Source organism: Mirounga angustirostris, unplaced genomic scaffold (assembly GCF_029215605.1).
Source record: "Mirounga angustirostris isolate CCGP_5_RB_7025 unplaced genomic scaffold, mMirAng1.0.hap1 SCAF_17, whole genome shotgun sequence".
NCBI lineage: Eukaryota > Metazoa > Chordata > Mammalia > Carnivora > Phocidae > Mirounga > Mirounga angustirostris.
The window spans coordinates 36,718,196-36,737,074 of NW_026991725.1; the positions used below are offsets into that span (position 1 = coordinate 36,718,196).

Consider the following 18,879-nt stretch of genomic DNA (forward strand, 5'->3'; position numbering starts at 1 on the left):
GGACGCGAGCTTTGCGGCGGGTCAACCTGGAAGTGCATGGACGTCCTTTGCCTCCAGTGCCTGGGTCCCGCCTTTGCATCTCTCCTCCTTCCAACCTGTGTGCACTCCTCCTGGAGCCTCTGGGCCGCCCGCTCTTTCCGCCTCACTGGAGACACTAGCACCTGGCGAGCGAGCTCAGGCTACCCCGACGGGAAAGGGGGCTCCCGGGGCCCGGGCCCAGCACCGCCCGGACGGCATGTGGCCGGGTGCCAAGGGCACAGGGAGGACGCGGGGCCTCGGCACCCACCCGTCACGATGCAGCCAGGCTGCTACCCAAGGCTGCAGCTGGGCTCTCGGAGGCTGGGGAAGTCAGGCAGCAAGTTCACGGGACGGGCCACCCACACGGCACATCAGGGCTGCTGGACTGTCCCCGGGGCCAGCACGGCTCTGGCCCTTGGCCCTGACTCGGAACACTCCACCATATGGCCTCCCTCAGGGAGGATGAGAGGAGGAAAAGAATAAACCAGGGGCAAGAGAGAGCCACACCTCCCTCTGGGCGCCAGGGACCCTTCCCGGGCTTGGGGGAGGGGAGGCTGGAACGGTCCAGGCAGCAGGTCTGAGAAAAGCAGGCGGGTGTCACTACCGAAAATGGGCAACTGAGAGCAGGGTGCCCACGATGAGACCGGGTCCTCCCCTCTCCGTGCTCTGCATGCAGCCCCCAGAGAGGCTCCCAGGGTTGGATCTGAACTCCCAGCGGCCTGAAACTTGGGTTACTTCACACTTTTCTAATTAAAACCCCAACTGGATTTTCATGTTTGCAGAGACAGCTTTGACCAAAAGAGTAGGCAGTGGAACAAAACAGGAAGAGAACGATCTCTCTTGTTCTCTCTCCCTTCCCTCTAAAAGTACGGGCAGGAGGGCGGGGGGGCGGGGGTGCGCAAGGGGGCAGACAAAATCTTGGCAGCCTGGGCCTCTAGGTCCCCTGGAGCCTGGAGCCTGCCTGTGTTCTCTTGAAAGCTTTTCTCTTTCCTTTGGTCCCGCAGATACCAGTTGGTTGGTCACTGGTCGGGGCAGGGGTGGGGGTGGAGGGGAGCTGGGTGAGGCTCTGGGAAAAGAGAAGAAAGAGGTGAAGAACAGAGTCTGCGGCGCAGCCGTGGAGAAAAGAGCCTGAGTGCCTCATCTGGGCAGAAGGCAGCCTTCCCAGGTTCCTCGGCATGCTGGGACTTGCCGGAAACCAGAGCCCCGGCTGGCAGGACTGGGGTGGACAGTGGAACCAGAATTCAAAGGGGCAGCCGGAGGAGGGTTGGCCCCACGGTGGGGGAGAGGGGGAGGCTTCAGTGAATCATATAAATTAGAGACAGAAAGGATGTCAGGCCACCTTCACTTCCTTCCTCTCCTAATGTGAATTATCTCATTAGCCCCGAGCTTCCCAGAGGCTGACTCTAAATGATTCCTGTAATGGGGAGTTCAGTCCCCAGCCTCCCTATGGGGTCGGACTCCTAGGAGGGCTACGAGGGGCTCTTAAAGGGACAGTAGCAAACCACGCCAGTCACTCTACGCAACGCGAGGTGCCTTCTGCAGAGGCTTCACACTGCAACATCAGTCGGACCCTTGTGCCCCGTGTTTCCACATACAGGAATCTACTGTGAGAAAACAGTCATGGACATCGGGACAGGCTCATTAACAACACCCCCTTCCCCCGCAAAAATGAGAGTCCCCATTCTAACCCCTGGCACCTGTAAATGTCACCTTATGTGGCAAAAGGGACTTGGCAGGTGGGATTAAGTTAAGGGTCTTGAAATGGGGAGAGGATCCTGGATTATCCAGATGGGCCCTAAATGCCACCACAAAGGTCCTTCTCAGAGGGAAGCAGACGTAGGGCTGAGTACAGAGAGAAGAACGGACGTGGGGCGCCTGGGTGGCTCAGTCGGTTAAGCGACTGCCTTCGGCTCAGGTCATGATCCTGGAGTCCCAGGATCGAGTCCCGCATCAGGCTCCCTGCTCGGCAGGGAGCCTGCTTCTCCCTCTGACCCTCCCCCCTCTCATGTGCTCTCTGTCTCTCTCATTCTCTCTGTCTCAAATAAATAAATAAAATCTTAAAAAAAAAAAAATCTCGGGGCACCTGGGTGGCTCAGTCGGTTAAGCGACTGCCTTCGGCTCAGGTCATGATCCTGGAGTCCCAGGATCGAGTCCCGCATCGGGCTCCCTGCTCGGCGGGGAGTCTGCTTCTCCCTCTGACCCTCCTCCCTCTCGTGCTCTCTGTCTCTCATTCTCTCTCTCGCAAATAAATAAATAAAATCTTTAAAAAAAAAAAAAAAAAGAACGGACGTGAACACCGAGACAGAGGCTGATGTGATGTGGCCACAAGCCAAGGAGTGTGGCAGCCTCCAGAGGCTGTAGGAGGCCAGGAACGACTCTTCCCTAGAGCCACCAGAAGGAACCGGCCCTGCCCACAGCTTGATTTTAGTCCCATAAGACTCATTTCAGACTTCCAGCTGCCAGAACCGTAAGAGAGCACATTTGTGGTTTTTGTTTTTGCTTTTAAGAGAGAGAGCATGCATATGCCAGCAGGGTGGTGGCAGGGAGGGACAGAGGGAGAGGGAGAGAGAGAATCTCAAGTAGGCTCCGTACCCAGCACAGGAGCCCAATGAGGGACTTGAACGACCCTGAGATCATGACCTGAGCCAAAAATCAAGAGTTGAATGCTTAACCGACTGAGCCACCCAGGCACCTTACATTTGTGGTGTTTTAAACCACCCAGTTGGTGGTGACGTGTTACAGCAGCCCCCCGAAACTAGGACGGATATGGATCGAGTTCTTGCTACCAGGATGGTCTTCAGAGCCTTTCACAGCAAAAGAAGAAACGTGGGAAACATCAAAGAACTGTTCAACCATAACTATGCCGTGGGTCCTACAATGAAATACTATACGACCATGAAAACACTGAAATGTTATTTTTTAAAAAAACAAGGGATGGATATATAACCGAGTATGGGTCCTAAGTATTTTCCTTGCCTGTTATAAAATTTTCTAACCCTAAGCACCCTATAACTACCCCTGTCATCCTATAAGTCACAATTTGTCAGAGAGAGTCCAAGAATCCAGGGTCAGCACCTTTCAGGATTGTGAAGACTGTCCCCTGGCAGAAGGGCTCTGCTCCACACACACCTCAGCCTGGTATCACGGCCCTCCACCCATGGGCCAACGGGCCTGCAGACTCTCGCCCCTGACATACGAACCAGTCCTGTCTCCTTAAACGCAGTCTGGTCCCCTGGACCCCTCACCTCAAGCCTGTTCCCCTAACCCGCCGCAGAGCACGTTCTCGTCTGCCTCATACTCTTCTGCTGACGCTGCCCTAACAAATGGCCACAGTCTGGTGGCAAAAAGCAACAGACACTTCTGTTCTCCTAGTTCAGGAGGACAGAAGTCCAAAATCAGGGTGTGGGCAGGGCTGGTTCCTTCCAGAGGCCGGGAGGGGTACCCATTCCAGGGGTATGTCCCAGCGGCTACTGCTGGCGGCTAGCTGTCCTTGGCCTGTGGACTCCTCCCTCCAATTTCTGTTCCCATCTGGAGATCCCCATCCTCTCTGTGTCTCTCGGTTCCCACTCCCCCAGGACTTGTCAGTGGGTCCTTTATGAATCGTATCTACAGAGACCCTATTTGCAAACACACGGTCACGTCTGAGGTTCTGAGTGGCTGTGACTTCTGGGGGACGCTCTTCGACGCACTGCAGATGGCCTGCAGCGACACTCTCTCCTTGGCTTCCTTTACTTCAGGTCTCAGCAACTCCACAAGGTCTTCTTGGATTCTTCCCGGTCCCTTCTGGAAGGACCTGGAGGCAGCCAGAGTCTCCTGAAAGGACGAGGGTGGGTGGCCTCAGGAGAGATGGAATTCTCCACTGTGCAAGGGTTCCCACAGAGGACACCTCTCCGGAAAGACTCAGAGGAGATCCTGGGCTGGATGGGAGATGGAAGGAGATGGTCAGGGAGAGTCTGGCTTTGCGAGAGCAAGGACGGAACCCAAGCCACTTGGCACGGTGCTGGGCAAGGAGCAGGCACTCACCAGATGTTTACTGCCCCACCAGAGAGGCCCCCGCAAACCTCAGCGTTCCTCCTTTCAATGAATGCGTGGAACGTTTGGGAACAAAACAAAGAATCTGACGAATTGTATATTCAACGACTATTTGTGGAGTGCCTCCACAGTGAACCGCACTACGAGATACAATCCGACATAACTATATGCCTCTTTCTTCTTTCATGGTAAGACGGTGACAGACCACATGGCCAGAGACACCTAAATCAGCACCTCCATGACTATGTGGACTGAGACTCAGCACCCCCAGAGTTTCTATATGGGCAGGTGGCAGGTTCCTCAGGAAAGTCTAAGAGATAAGGCCCTTCCTTTCTCCTTCTCGGTCCACTGGGGAAGGGAGAGGAGGCAGAGGAACGTTCTCTGCTGCAGCCAAGGGCAGGCTCTCCGTTCCTGCTGCAGACCAGACAAAGCACACCTACCAGGTGGTGACTTATCAGCTGTGGGAGGCCCACGAAGCTCTTAAGCCCCAGGTGGGTGCCTGGAAAGCCACCCTCCCAGGGGAGCACAGACCTCGGGCCCTGCTTGGCTGCTAATCACCATAAGCACCACGGTGCCTCACCCCCGAGCTGGGTGGCCCTTAGCCACTCCCAAAGCCTTGCCATATGGCTCAGTGATCTCAGCTGGCCTCACACAGACCCTGGCAAGTAAGCAGGACAAGTGATGTTATTCTTCCCACTTTACAGATGGGGAAACCGCCTGAGCGTTCGAGGACTTGCTCGGGGCCACCCAGGGAGTATGTGTACCAGGCGGTAGCCCAGGGCGCTCTGTCAGTAGTCCAGGAAGGCAAATGGCATCCCCACCGCCCCTGTGCGGCCCACGAGTACTTCAGGGCTTTACACGAGAGACAACAAATATCAGGGGGTGGCTCTTCCCTCTGGGTGCTGGGCTGCTTTTTTGGGACCCTGGGGAGCATGACTTCCTAAAACTCCCACCTCTTCCTATTCAATCCACCTTCCTCCTCCTGCTTGATGGCTGGAAGTAGAAGGGCAGGGACCGCCAGGGGCAGGCAGGACTTGGGTCTGGGCTGGGCCTCTCCCAAGAGCGGCGAAGCATGCCTTTTGGGATCCGGAAGGAGAAGTTCTTGTGTACATGTGTACTTTTCCAGGCACGGAGAAAGAGACCCGAAGGCCTAGCTCGGCTCTTGAGCTTTGCCGACCTGCCCCACAGAGGTTCTCAAAGCCGGCCCTCTGTTTCACCAAGCTGTCTCAAGCAGCCCCGGGAAGTGGCTGGGTGACTTCAGGGCAGGAAAGAGCGAAAAGAACACTACCCTCTTCTGGGGCCACAGGTCAGCAGGGTTGCTGAGTTAATGACCCTCGGGTCAGGCCTCCAGGGGAGGAGGCAGGGTTCCTTGGCTGGGGCCCCTGGCATGAGGAGCCCGCACCACCCAAAGGCAATCACAGCAGAGCTGGTGGAGGCCCAGGAACCAGGACTCTGTAGGCGGCACCTGCAGGGCAGGGGAGGGCAGGCAGGGCCAGCCCCATCCACAGCCCACTCCGCCTAGAATGCCCGGGTTCAGGCTGGCTCCTGGGACCTAATCTTCCAGCCAAGGCTTCCCCTTATCAAACCATTTCTCGGTGCCCTTCCTCGTCCCGTGTGGAGTTTTGTGTCATCCTCAAAGCACCTGGGGAGACAAGGTGCAACCCAGAGCTGCATGGGCTCCTCCGCCTTCGAGTTCAGGCCAGAGAGGCACCCTAAGGCGGCGAGGGGCTGGCGTGCAGGCTGTGGAAAGCCCAGCTGCCTCCAGCAATCTAGGCCAGCGTCCGGTTCCCATGACACCCTTACCGGCAGCATTAATAACTAACCACGTCCCAGACAGGTGCTGACGGCCTGGCCTTAGGAGTTCTCGTTCAGGGTTGACAGTGAGTCACTTCCCTTTTATAGTTTGCTAGCAGACTGAGTCACCCTGAGGCCGAGCCTTCCACACAAGTTCTCACACCTGGGCCAAGTCACATTCGTGCCCATGCCTTCGACCCCCTACTCTCCGGTCAGCTGGGCCCTGCGAAGCCGACCCTCATGGCCGAGGCCACACAGCGTCCCCCGTGACCCGGCGTCTGCCCTGCCCCCGCCCCACCCACTCCCTCTGCAGGGACAGTGACAGGGGCCCGAGGAGTCTGGAGAGATGTCTGAGGGAGGGTTGCCTGACAGGTGGTCCCCCGGGCCCGATGCTGGGTTAGGTCTCTGTCGCCCTGGACCTTCACCCCAAAGAGCGCCCTCATATCTTCCCACCCCTCCGCTGGCAAACAAGGGAAGACTGGACGTGGAAAGTTCTAGATGAGGAGCCAAGGGACAAAACTGTGAAGCCATGTTAGCTCCATCACTCTGGGGAAGGACAGAGGCTGTGGGGCGGTAAACTGAGTCCCATGACTGTCCACATGCTCTCTGCGTGCTCTGTCAGGTGGGAGGCAGGCCTGGCCTGGCAGGACCAGGACCAGGTTCCATGTGCTCTGGAGACACATATTAAATAAAAAATCCTCGCCTGGGAGAACAAACCGTCAGGGAACCCTTCCTTCCCCCACTCTTGTATGGTATTTTCCTACAAGAAGGTTTTTTTATTCAAAAGAGAAAGAGAGAGAGAAAAAAAAAATACAAAAATTTTTTTAAAAAGAGGCAAAAAAAGAAAACACAAAACAAAACAAAAAACAAACAAACCCCAAAACCTCAATGAAACAGTTTGGGGATTTTACTCTTTTTTAATTCTCAGAAAGTCCCTCCCACTACCTGGTTTCTAAAACAGACCATAAACACAGATGACATCAGGCTGGACAGCGCTGGGCGTCTCGCCGCCAGGGGCGCCCGGCAGGTGTGAGACTGACAGGTTGAGAAGAGATGACACTATTTCAATCATCAGAAGATGAAAACCAAGGGGGAGGGGGAAGGACAGGAGAGGCCACGCACCTGGGTGTGGCGGGAAACCTGACAACACCCCGCCAGCCGCTGGCCTTTCGGGTGAACCCCTCTTGTCTCCATGGGGTGACAGGGTGCTCCCTGGGGGTGGCCGGCCGCACATCCCCCACCTCCCAGGTATCCGAGTGCAACCCATCTACGGGGTTCCGAAAGCACGGCTGCAGCGCTGGGCGCCCCACGGAGCCCCCCGGGACTTTCCAAACTGCATCTGGAAATCGGCTTTGGCAGCAGTCGCCGTGATGCACACTTGCAGGCCGTGAGGGGCTTTCTCCGCTACACACGTCCTGCACATCGTGTCCGGGGACGCGGCCGGCCAAGCTGCGTCCCCAGCGCCGAGGTGACAGATGCCAGAGGGGAGAGAGGCTCCACCCCCAGTGGCTGGCTCGGGGAGACCAAGTGAGTCATCGGGCCTGAGCGGTGACCATGATGTCCCAGGGTGAAGTGGGAGGCCTGGGGACGGAGCCCGCTGCACAGACGTGAGCCACGGTGACTCACATTTGGACCCCGAGGGGAAGTTCCATCTGCGAGTCCTCTGGACGGCTCTCGTCCCCTGGGGTGAGGTCATCCCCACTGCTGCTCAGAACCGGGACTTGCTTCTTTCTCCCAGAGCCCCGGCGTTCCACTCTCAATTATGGTTATGGCAGAAATCCTCATCTCAGCCACAGCACCTCTCCCTACGCAGCCCCCCCGGCCCCGCACACACAGGACGGATGGACCCGAGCGGAGAGCGTCCTCCCTGCATGTCAGGCTTTCTCATCTGTAAGAAAAAAAAAAAGTTCTTCCTCCTGATGATGTCACACAGGAGCCTCGGGGGGCCAAGAGGCAGTGACTGTGACAGGGCTTTAAAAGGAAGTGCACTAAATCAGCGCCATTGGGTACCACCGTGTCGTTACTGCTTTGGACTCTGGCCATGTGGGTCTCCATCTTGCTCCACGTCCCCGGGGGCCATGGGTCTGGAAGAAGAGGAGAGCACGGCCATGGGTAGAAAGTGTCCCCAGCAGAGTCGGTGCCCAGGAGCTCGGATGAGTCGTTCAGAAATACCCATACACGCTGCTAAGAGTTTACTAGGGTTTATTGGGGAGGAGGAGGTCCCGGCGTCCGTCCTCAGCTGGTTCCTCCACCATATGCACAGGTGACAGAGAAGTCCCCCGAGAAAGGTGCGAGGCGTGTGCCCTTACGGGCTTAAGTTTTCGGTGCACTTAGGATCACAGGACATTAGCTAACAACCACCAAGACCAGGTCCTCATGGAAGCATTATGAGAAAGAGACATTGTGTTAGGCGTGAGCTCAGGAGCACGCTGAGCCAGCCCCACCTGGATGGTCACGGCGACCACAGGACAGGAAGGACAAACGGCGAATGAGGACATGACATTCCTGCAACTGTCAGCGGAGGAGGAAGATGAGGCAAAGGCAAGGGAAACAGGGAGAGCCTCCCCCTGCCCCCAAGAGAGCTGTGCGGGGACCACGAGGGACAGCCTCGAGCTGCAGCTCCGAGGGCAGCCTGCTCCCCCCACTGCCCTCCCCACAACTAGAACGGGACAACGAGGGCCTCTGGTCTCCCTCCTCCCATAATTTCCCCGCATTCCCTTCTGTTTCCCCTTTCCCTTCTCTTCCTTGCTGCTGACCCCGCAGCGGGCCCATCTGACGCCTGGTAGCTCTGCAGGCAGGGAGAGCGGAGACGGACCCTCATGGGAAGCCACCACCCCGGTGCAAGAGGCCATCCTAAATTAGGCAATCACAGCTGTTGAGAATCAGCCCCTGAGGAACGGGCCTGGAAGCTTCTCTGCTCATCCCCACTGTAAATGCCATTCCGTGTCACATGCATGGGATCGGGCCGGACAGGAACAAGCACCTCAATGCCCCTTCCGTGCGTGCCATCGCCCCTCCACTGCTCTGCCCCTCTCGGTCTCCATACCAGCCCCTAGGAGGTGCGACCACAGCACGCTTGTCTCAGGATCCTGCTGTGGCTCCCAGGTCCCTCAGTGGGAAAGCCTGACGCCCCCCCGCCCCGCCCCCCAGGCTCTCCCTGACCTGGGCCTCATTCCAACCCCACCAGTGCTCCTGTCCTCAGCCTGAATGTCACCGTTCCCACTGCAGAACACTCTTCCCCAACGTGTTCACGGGCTGGCTCCTTCAAGCCTGTGCTCGGGGTCACCTCCTCAGCGAGGTGCCTGCCCTGTTCAACACTGCAACCTGCCCTCCCGTCCCTGCCCTGCGCACTTGGCCTGCCTTTCCTGCCCCCAGGTCTGCTCTTTTGCACAACACTATCACCTTATGTGTGAGATAATTAACACATTTACTATTCTGCTGTTCATCATCTACCCTCCGCCACACTAAAAGGCCAGTCCCACGACAGCAGGATGGTGTTGTTGCCTAGAACAGTCTTGGCACACAGTGGGCCTCCCATAGCGCTCTGTTAGGCCATTCCCAAGGGTGCAAGGGGCCCTGGATCTTAGGGCATGACCTGCTATTCAGGCTGAGGTCACCTGCGGAGGGAAGGCAGAGGGCGGGCTAAGGCGGAGGATGTGTTCACAAAGGCAGTGCCCACAATCGGCCTGGAAATTCCCCTGGAGTCACTCAGTCACACCCCCGCCCCAACTCACACACAGCCTGCCAGTTACCCAAGCACACACAGCCGCTAAGGAACCCCTTCACCAACCGACTCCTCCCCAGGCCCGCCCTCCCACCTGAGACCCACACCATCATCTGAGCGACTCGTCTCTGCAGAAAACATGCAGGAAGAGAGGGACGGGGTAGAAGAAACACCCAAGTAACAGAAAACCCCAGTCCGCCCCCAGCGCTGTCAAGGCTCCAGGGGGGAGGAGAACGGAAGCTGATGTTCCAGCTGAAGGAGCATCCAGTGCCCTGGGTGGGCCTCTGTGCTTGTAGGGTTTTGAGGAGGTGAGCATATAGATGGCAACATGGCAGCGACCCGGGGGTGAGCACAGAGGCAGGAATGGAAATACTCCAGGTTTGGGGGGAGGATACAAAGCAGGTCAGTTTGGCTGTGAGGATCCAAATTTGGGGAGGAAGTGGTAGCAATTAAGATTAAGTATCCGGTGAGAATCGGTTGCCAGGATAACCAGTAGAGAACTATGATAAGGTTGCTTTTCGGTTTTGTTTTGCCTTTTTTTTTTAAATCAGAAAGTGGCATGATGAATACTGGGTTTAAGAAAGAAGTTTAGAGGGCGCCTGGGTGGCTCAGTCATTGAGCGTCTGCCTTCGGCTCGGGTCATGATCCCAGAGTCCTGGAATCGAGCCCCGCATCGGGCTCCCTGCTTGGCGGGAAGCCTGCTTCTCCCTCTCCCACTCCCCCTGCTTGTGGTCCCTCTCTACTGTCTCTCTCTCTGTCAAATAAATAAATAAAATCTAAAAAAAAAAAAAAAAAAGTTTAGAGAAGACACAGGTAGGATTATTTTGGGAAAGAAAGGCTGGAAATCCAAAGGTTGGAGCCCCTCGTGAGGATCCCAGCTTGTGCTACCAAAGTCAGGATCAACAAGGTGGCTGGGAGAAGGGAGGTGAAGGATCAAATCCGAAAACTGCCGGGGAGCAATTGCCAGGATTTAGTGTCCTAGAGGATGGAGGAGTTAACACCACTGGACATCTTCCTTCTGCCTGATCCATGCGGAGTAAGATACATAAGGAAGGGAAGAGATAGGGCATCTGTCATGGTCTAGACTTTTACTGGTATTCATTGTATTATCTCATGTAACTCACGACCTCCCCTGAGGACAAGGTATCAGCATCACCATCTTCTAGGTGAGGAAACAGAGGCTTAATAATCCACCCAAGATCCTATCCAGAGCTAACGAAGAAAAAAACAAAAAACAAAAACCCCGCTGACATTAACTCTGTCCTTAACCCATCCCAGGCACTATGCCGGGCACTTCACCCTGAATCCTCTCATCTCATGCCACGACATGGCCGGGATGGCTCTTTCATTGTCCCCATTTTACAGATGGGAAAACCGAGGGCTAGGGAAGTGAAGGTCAGCAGCCTAGAGAAGGAGGCAGTGATAGAAGGCAACCCCGGGTGAGGAAGCGTTCCTCTGCTTCCTCATCTGTAGGTTGGGTATGACATGCTCACCCGCTGGTGAGGTGAGAACGAGTTTACCCAGGTAGACGCTGTGAGAACCCAGCCACCTGGAATTCACTGCAATGACTGTTAGTATTTATTAACCTGTGTCTCTGGACCTTCTCCGACAGCTAACTGCAAGGCTCCTGCCTGCCAATCAGCCCTCTGGGCTCGCATGTGGGTGCAGGTGCAGTAGGGATGTCTGGGAAAAGGAGGTTTGCTGCAGAAGGAATAAAAACCCCCAGAGCAACATGAGCAGCAAGGGTGTGACTCCTCTCTGATTACCGCCCGCCACTCACCTTCTTTCTTATCCTTCTTTCTTGGCTCGGAGCACCTCCCCAGGTCAGCCTCACACCTCTGATTTCACCTAGAAAAAGAAGGGAGAGTTAGACCCAGAAAGAACATAGTAAAACTCATCTTCAAACTTAAAATACAGAGGGAGCAGTCTCTGAATGCCAGCCAACCTCCCAAGGACATAGGAGTTTAATAATTGTTCAGTCTTTTTTTTTTTTTAAAGATTTTATTTATTTATTTGAGAGAGAGAGCACATGAGTGGGGGAGGGTCAGAAGGAGAAGCAGGCTCCCCAAGTAGCAAGGAGCCCGATGTGGGACTCGATCCAGGGACTCCAGGATCATGACCTGAGCCGAAGGCAGTCACTTAACCAACTGAGCCACCCAGGCGCCCCAATAATTGTTTAGTCTTTAATATAGAATAAAACTGCATTCATTCTGAATCAAGGCAAAAATCCATTTCCTCTGTTCGTCACAGACATGGCAAGCGGGAAGGATACTTTCAAAGAAATACAGGTGATCATCCTAATACCCAGACCTACAAGAAAATGAAATGAATATTACATTGGATAGCAATCTTTTTCCAAGCTAAAACAAATTTACAGTGGACCTTTACCAAAAATAATAATAATAATAATAATCTATTGCCACAGTCCTGAGTTGTACTGTTTTGGGGGGCCCTTTTACATGACACTTTTCTGAATTTTTTTATGTTCTGACCTCATGGCACATCTGAACTCATGACATGGGATAGCACATAAGGAACATCTAGCTCTGTGCCCGGTCCCTATCTTTATTAGCTCTACTTTCATTTACTCCTTTCTAAGTTTCTGGAGTGCAAGGCCATTGCGTGTCATCCCTATAATTCCTAAGCAAACGTGCAAGGTTACCAGCAGAGTTGCTGCTGCTGCTAAAATAGATATTTAATCTTTAAATCCGACCTCTGTCCAACCTGATTCAGACACCAGGAAGAGTAGTATTTCAAAAGGTGTTTAAGATAATAGCCCCATTCTAAGCTTCCCCATCATTAGGCTCAAAGAAATCACTCTAGACCCCTAGGCTGGCAAATGAAAACAGAGAAGAAAGAAAAAAGGGGAAAAATAATACCATCAGATTTGAAACAGAAAACTTGTAACCTTCACTCACAAGGGAGAGGATTGTTTGGGTGGTGTTTTGTTCTTTCGCTGGATGCACACATACATACATCATCTTGGGGCTTGGATCACTCCCGTGGTTTCTAGAGTTACAGAGGACAGGGTCCAGGCTGGTACTCTGTGGCCAACCCCAGCAACCAATGCCTACCACCAGGGCAGCATCCCCTGTGCCCCAGAAACACCCCCCCCCAACCTGCAGACACACGTCTGCTGGGACAGCTTCTTCCACCATGCCCACCAACTTATCCCAAGACCAACCTCAAATGCAACGTGGGGCTCTTGACTACAGGGCAAGGAACTCAAGCATTTTAGCTCCGATGCACCATGCAACACCCGAGACCTAACTAGATGCCTTGCCCATGCTAGAAAACTCATCAAAAAGAAGCAAGCAAAACCACAACATACCCTCCAACTCCAAGTCGGGCAGCAGAATGGATTCTTGCTCCTGTTACTGCTTTATGTAACGCCACCCCCACGCCCAACCCACGTTCAGTTTGTTAGGTGGGGAGCATCCCATAACCTCCTTCAAGCTAAAGCCTAGAGGAATGGAAATGATTCCAGGTTACCCTTCCAGGGGAGATAGGAAATTTAATACAAGTCAATCTAAGCTCAGCCGGCCCCAAGACATTTCAATCCAACCAATGTAGGAGCAGACCTTGGGGAGTGGGGAAGTGGGAAACTTAAACCCTACGGTAGGGGGGACAAGATTTGGAGGGGAGAAAGGGTTCTCATAGTCCAGGTTCCCAGACTTGGCTACCTGCTGAAACCACTGTCTCCTCCCCCCAGGCAGCTGGAAAATCATCCTAAAGCCCAGGTCCCACTCCCAGTGGTTTCTGATTGGCATAAACTCAGGTCTGAGCATTGGGTTAAAAAAAAAAAAAAAAAATTAAGCTACCCAGGTAAGTCTAATATGCATCAAAATGGAAGGATCATCTGGAGATTGTTAAAATTCAAATTCAATGGGTTTGAGGTGGCAGCCTGAGAACCTGCATTTCTAATAAGCTCCTGGGTAAACCCAACACTGGTGGTCCACAGAACACACTCTGGGTAGCCAGGGCTTAGCAGGGATACCCCCAAACACCCGCCTTATGTCCCCTTCCCCAGAAACCTCAGGCAAACGGATGCCACCCCACCCTTCTTACCCTCCCCACCGCCTGTCCAGTAGGCCCCGAGACCCGCCCAGCTGACTTCCGGAGTGCCAGATGGGGAGAGACATCACTCACATCCCAAGAGACAGCTGCCCCCCTCCCCCTTAATCCAGTTCTCGGCAATCCAACCCCCAGCCTGAAACAGACTCTAAGATAAACACGGCGATCAACAGAACGGTTTGTTTCTGCCCTGTTCCTTAAAATGAGCGGGGCTCTTCCCCTTTGTTTTTTGTGTCCATGGGCCCATCCAGGGCAGGCAGGCTGCAGGGCCTCCGGGAAGCCAGGGGGGACCGTGGAGGCAGCCTCCCCCTGTCCACGGCACACTGGCTCAGCATCCGCCACACAGAGCCCTACACACCCACCCCGCTGCCTTTCTGTCCTCAGGGTGGACCACGGCAGGACCCGGAGTGGATGGCACTCCCTCGGAACAGGCCAATGGCAGCAGGCCATGCCTGGCACCAGACCTCTGAGGGAGGCCAGAGCTTGCCACGGGCTGCCCACAGCCGGCCCCCAACGGTCCCTCCTTTCCATCTGTACCCCCCACCCCAACTAGTTCCTTCCGGGTACCTCCAGGGATGCTTTGAGCCGAACACCACCTAGTGGTTCTTGGCCCAACCACCTCCAGCCAAGATGGAAGGGGGCTGGTCCTCCAGGATCCCTCCGACTGAGGAACAAAAGGCCCAGCAGGTGCGGCCACAAGAAGACACTGGCCTGGAACGCGTCCAGTCCCACCCCAGCCCACCACCTCTCCAGAAAGCGCACAGCCTAGGCTGTCAGTCATGCAGACAACGGAAGGCCACGCACTGCCGCAGAGGGAGGGTAGGCCAGGGGAGGGCAGGCCACACAGGCGAGCTCAGACACGGGCTTTTAACACTCTATAAGTGAGCGGCCCCTCTTTGGCCAAAAGAAGGGTTGCAGGTTGGGAGAACTCTTGGACCTTCTGAACGGGTCCGACGTCAGAGGGGAGTGACTTCCACAGAGCAGGTCAAGTAGCTGGCAGGAAGCCAAACCACTGGGTCCCATTTCGAGGCACGTACCTAAGGCTGATGCCCACTGAGCGCAGAAGGCAGTGCCCAGGACCCCATCCGCGGAAGTGTTCTAATTTCTTATAAAATTAGAAGGAATAAAACGAATATAATATGAATGCCTATATAACAACAAATCTATCCTTACACCACTGCAATCATAAAATGTCATTTTTAACTTTTTTTTTTTTTTTTAATGTTGGAAGGGGCTCATGAAGACAAAAGTGCCTAAGGTCACGAGCATCTAATCCAGCTCGGAGTCTGACTTCCTTCTAACCTCCAAACTCGCCACCCTTTACGCGGACCCTTTGTTGAAGGCCCTTGGCAATCCTCAACACCACTGCTCTTTCCCGGAGCCCCCCGCCCCAGCCCTAAGTGCCTCCCAGCGACGCTCCCCTGACTCCGTCCCCAGCTCGTCTGTTGCATGCAGGTGCGCCGGGCCTGCTTGGGACCAGGCAGACACCCCAGCTCCCACCCCCGTCGTGTGGAAGCGGCTCAGCCTGGCAGGTAAACCCAGCACCTCCGAAGTCCAAACACACGCTCAGCCCCCTGCAGCGTAAACACCGAGCATACATCACACCCAGGCCTATAAAAGATAATTACACAATCTGATCTGGCAAATGAGGCCCATGGAACCGTCTAATTCGTACAATGAATTCAAGGGTTGTATCGGCAGGAAAAATTAACCTGGCTCTTTAATGGGATATGCCCCCAGGTCAGGATTAGGGTTTATTTATCTTTTTTAATTTTCTTGCTGAGGAAGGGTGGTAAGACGTTCTCTGCTGCCCACCCTGTTCTCCTCCCCATCCCATCCCGGTCTGGCTTTCAGATGGGTCAGCTGCCCACTGGTCTTACCCACAAACTCACTCACTCCAGCTAAAATCAAACAGAGCCCCAACCAGAAGAGATAGATAGATAGACAGATAGATAGATAGATAGACAGACAGTTACTTTTTCACAAAAGAAAAGTTGGGACATTCCAAACTCACATCAAGGGCTTTATTAATTGGCACTAATTCAGTACAAGTAAACAAAAGGACTGACATGCCCAGATGGCAATTCACCTCCTAATTATTCTGGCCCAACTGTGAAATGCGTACTTGGAGAACACTCATATATGCATATTTCCCTAAATACACCGTCTCTCTCTCTCTCTCCCCCTCCCTCCATCTCCCTCCCACCTCCCCTCCAAGGAGTCTCTCGAGACGAGATGCCTCTTAATAGGAGTCGGTGCCCATCTCCTTAGCTCATAAACAGCTAGAACACCAAAGAACTGTTACTGGAATGTTAGGACAAGTAGACACTGAGTGAGGATTATCCTTCATCTCACCAAAATGAGTACTGTGGCAAGGCAGCTGGCTTTTCCCTCTCTTTCCTAGTGTACCTTCCTGGGGCTTTCCCCTGGGGAAAAAAAAATTTCCCTACCTACCTGGACTCCTAAGTCAGCACCGCCACTGACGGATGAAGCTCCGGTCAATCCAGGGGGATTTAGCGCTCACACCTTCATGGCTACTGCAAAGCGAGGTCTGTCTAAGGAATGAGGCGGTGATGCGGAAGTACACAGGCCGAGGAGCACTCCGTGCAGCGTGATCTACCCATGAAATCATCTCTATGTGCCTCTCTAGGAGACTGACCTGGCTCTCCTGAGCCTACAGTGGAGCCTATGGTACTTTTGCTCTTTAATCAAAGTGGCATGGGAATGTATCGTATATGGGGCAACCTCACCTCAAAAATATACGTATGGGTGAGCGTGTGTGTATGGGCGAGCACGTGGCTATGCACGTATGAGTGTGGTCCAGGACAGTGACTTTATGGGAAAGCCAACCGGTTCTAAACAACAGTCTTTGACTTGAAACAACGGAAATCTTGTTTCCTTGCTCCTAATCCATACGGATCCCAGGTGACCCAGTTGAATGAGGACGAGAGGGGCGCTGGAATGTGCCAACTTATTGTCAGCTGGATTATAATCTTTGTAAAGAGTTCTAGCCAAATCTCAGCTTCTGATTCCAAAAAGGTTGAGGCAAGTATACACTTTCTGGAAGGAGATAAACATCCATCCCATGCCGACTATATTAAGGAGTCTTGGAGGAGGGACCAAAGCGGCAAAGGAAAGTGTCCCTCTTCCTGAACAGGGAATACACTGACACGGACTTCATTCTGCAAAACTGCCCCCATTCCAGGCATGGGCAATGAGCACAGAGGACAGACAAGGGGATGTCGAGGATCCAGCAGAAATGCTGCAAATGGATGACAGAGAGTCTTGGTAAATAAGCAAAATGATGTCACACACTTATGGGTCCTAGAGTCAGAGAGTCTAAGACTAAAATCCTAGCTTGGCCACCAACTAGCTGCGTCAGCCTGGATCCCCTCCTGCGTATCCACTTTCCCACCTGAACAATGGGAGCCACAGTAGTGACCATTCTTTGTCACTAGTAAGCCTTCCACAACTGTTAGCCATGACCATTCCTGTTACTTCCAATTGAGGATGGAAAATGGGATTATGCTGGTCTGTATTTCACACATTGGGTATTGGTACTAAACTAAGCCACGCGTTCAACTGCGTAGCATGTTTCCTAGTCAGCGGTAAGGAACTGCTAAGTGTTAACTGCTAGCAACGTAAAAATAAATAGATTACAGAATTGCATAGTTTACAAAAACGAACTTGGAAGGAGAAGGCAAAAGGTTAACCACTGTCATTTCTGGGTAGCGAGTGTATGGGCAATGTGTTTTATTTCGATGTGTCTAAAGTGAATAGGCATTGTTTGGTGAAGGGTAAAAAGAAAAAAGAAAGCCTTGGTATTTAAAAAGGTAATACAAATCAAATGGACATCCATCGTCTTAAATCAGAAATAAAACTATACATGCAATCTTAAAAAAGAACAGTCAGAATAGAAGTTGCAGGATTGCTTGTGAAATCAGGAATAGATATGGCAAGCTTGTCCCCCAGTTGCAGCTCGAGGTGAGATCCGGCAGGGGTGCACCTGGGACCTCCTGTGTGATCCACAGACCAGGGGTGAGTCGCACGCCAGGTGGCAAGTGTGGGTGATTTCGGAGGCAGCCATAGACTTCACTGACTGGAGAGTAGCACTTCCCACTGAAGGATGCAGTCCATGCTGGCTTGGACTGTAAACTTGACCAAGAATCCTAACCCAGCTGACACGCTGCAGGCCAGAGGGTTAACAGACCTGCTCCGTGGCATTTTCCAAATACCTGTGCCCTCACACCCAGAGGGCTCTGATGACATCAACCGCTTTGGTGCAGGACCTGCGGTTCTGTGCACTTCCCGGAGCCTGTTACATAACCCCTGGCTGGAAACAGAGGCCAAGCTCCATGGAGACAGCCGAGGCCACGCCAGAAATAAGGGGCCTGCTGCTCTGTGACAGCGTGGGACAGCGAGAGTGGATTTGAGCCTGAGAACCAGGATCCTCGTGGGCTTTAGTTTGGGTGTCCAGGCTCAGGGAGCTCCCCCCCTCCTCTTCCTCCTGGGTCCAGTATTAGGGGGACCCCAAGGCTCCAACCTCAGCCCGGCTGAACGTCCATCCTCTCCCCTGGTCCTTGAAGATTCCCCAAATCCCTGCCCCTGTCCTTTCTCCTAAGCCCCAGGGTGCAACCTGCCTGCAGGGCAGGCTGACCACCGATTTCCAAAGAAAAATTCTCCACATCCAGTGGTAACTCCTTCTTTCCCCCTCAACCAGGCTCCCCTCAGCACCTTCCCATTTCAGTGATTTTAACTTACTCTCTCAATATCCCCCCAAATCACATGAATCACTACCTCCGGTCAGTTCTGCTAATGTGGTTCATGATCCATCTTCTCTTACGTCCCCACAACCATGACCACAGCTGAGGCTCTTGTTAACCTCTGGTCCAAAATGTCCACATAATAAAAATGTCATTTGCTGAGTACTTACTGTGTCCCAGCCCTTTACATGCTCTCCCTTACTTAATTCCCTCACCTTGTGCCGCGTCTCACCCTGTTATCTATCCCTCCACACACTAGCTCTACTTCTGGGCTGAAAAGCTTCACACTCTTTGGTGCCTCGGGGCCTTTGCACTTACTGTTTCCTAAGCCGGGAACACTTTAACTTCCAGAGCCTTGGCTCAGACTGCACTTTCTGAGAGGCCATCCATGATGACCCTAAGACATGGGCCACCCAAGCAGTACGAGCCACCCTACTCTTCACAGCACTTGACCGCATCTGAAATGATCGCATG

At 53.6% G+C, this 18,879-nt stretch overlaps 1 long non-coding RNA gene across 15 annotated transcripts in view; it reads right to left on the reverse strand.

Annotated features, from left to right (window-relative positions):
- The window catches only part of LOC123853820 (uncharacterized), a 211,861-nt gene that overhangs the window by 71,545 nt on the left and 121,437 nt on the right, over positions 1-18,879 (reverse strand). For all 15 annotated transcript variants that reach the window (XR_010408637.1, XR_006793209.2, XR_010408635.1 and 12 more), the window contains exon 2: positions 11,349-11,416. This is a non-coding gene — a long non-coding RNA (uncharacterized LOC123853820). The remainder of the gene's footprint in view (positions 1-11,348; positions 11,417-18,879) is intronic.